This window comes from Austrofundulus limnaeus, unplaced genomic scaffold (assembly GCF_001266775.1).
Source record: "Austrofundulus limnaeus strain Quisiro unplaced genomic scaffold, Austrofundulus_limnaeus-1.0 Scaffold279, whole genome shotgun sequence".
Lineage (NCBI taxonomy): Eukaryota > Metazoa > Chordata > Actinopteri > Cyprinodontiformes > Rivulidae > Austrofundulus > Austrofundulus limnaeus.
The window spans coordinates 134,597-135,994 of record NW_013952681.1 but is presented as its reverse complement, the minus strand read 5'-3'; the positions used below and the strand labels follow the sequence as shown (position 1 = coordinate 135,994).

General features: G+C 44.7%; 1 long non-coding RNA gene across 1 annotated transcript; it reads right to left on the bottom strand.

Moving 5' to 3' along the window:
• Positions 1-361: 361 nt before the first annotated feature.
• On the bottom strand, positions 362-1,169 carry LOC106526505 (uncharacterized). Its single transcript, XR_001311262.1, has 2 exons — positions 505-1,169; positions 362-430 (listed from the first exon to the last, which is right to left on the bottom strand). It is a non-coding gene; the product is annotated as an uncharacterized LOC106526505 (long non-coding RNA).
• Positions 1,170-1,398: the final 229 nt, after the last annotated feature.

Genomic DNA, 1,398 nt, shown 5'->3' with positions numbered 1-1,398 from the left:
AAGTATCGATTTAGCACCGGTATCGAAATAAACCCTTTCAATACCCAACCCTGGTTCTGAGTGTCGCTAAACTCTGCTCCGCAGCTTAGCTGACTGCACACACACACTTGTTTTCTTTAAGCTCGTGGGGACCTTGCATTGACTTCCATTCATTTTTATAACTTTATAGCAGGGGTGCCCAACCTTTTTTGAACCAAGAGCTACTTTTGAAGTCGGCAGTTTGCTGAGAGCTACTCGTCCAGTCTCAGTTTCAAAAAACATAATTTCGTCTCCCTACTCCTCACTTCTTTAAAGTAAATAAAACAGAACGTAATTGTTAAGGGTGGAGGTTTTAGCTCTGAGTAATTACCGAACACTGAGAAAGGTTTAACAGATTTATTGAATAAATATGAGAATGAGCATTGGAAACTGGATACCGGGATCAGCAGATCTGGACACAAGAAGCTGGGGTTAAGTCGGATCAGATAAATTATATTATTTAGAAAAATAATATATCTCACCGACCTTCTCTGGATGGGTTGGATCCGAGTGGAAACATCAACTGTTGAGTTTTGGTTCCGGACGGTGTTGATGCTGCTGCGGGGTTTTCTCGTGGTCCAAAAACAAGCGGGGGTCAAACACAAGTGGTCAGAGATCGTTACCAAGTTGAATGGGACAGACTGAGTCGAGGATCCAGGAATGGGTTCCGAGGTCGAGTTCCAGGAGATCCGAGATGGCGAGGTTCCGTTCAGGGGCGAGACGTGAGGCGATAATCCAATAAACAGAACCAGGGTCGTTACCAGGTGAGCAGAATACAGGCAGAGTCCGACAGGGGCTGAGGCAGGAGACGTGGGTCCGAGAAACAGAAACAGGATCGTTACCAGGAGAGCAGATGACAGGCAGGGTCAGACAGGGACTGAGGCAGGAGACGTGGGTCCAAGAGACATAAGCAGGGTCGGGGACACAAGGCAAGAGAGGAATAAGGRACAAGATAGCTGGAAGATCATAGACAAGGCTAGTGATAATCTGGCAAGGAACAGGAGACTGGAGCTGAGCTATATACTGTGGGAAGCAGGTGTCATGAATGAGTTTGATTGTGTTTTCTGTGACGGGAGGGGCAGAGGCAATGAGCAGGGCAAGACTGACAGGAGYAGGAAATGAGCATGACAAGGCAGACAGGAGCAGGATCATAACAGTAATGTGTTGCTAGTTTTATTTAATTTAAAGTATTGTCAAACAAAACCATCTACTTAACCATATATTTACCTACAAAACAAAGAAAAGATAAAATCCTTACTTAACTCTTGACAGAGAAACAGAAAAGTGATGCTCGAACAAAAAGTACCATTTTTTAYCTCCTTCAATTAGTACTCCCTGTAACGTGCGAGTTATGAGGGCTGAAAACATGCACACTGAGAA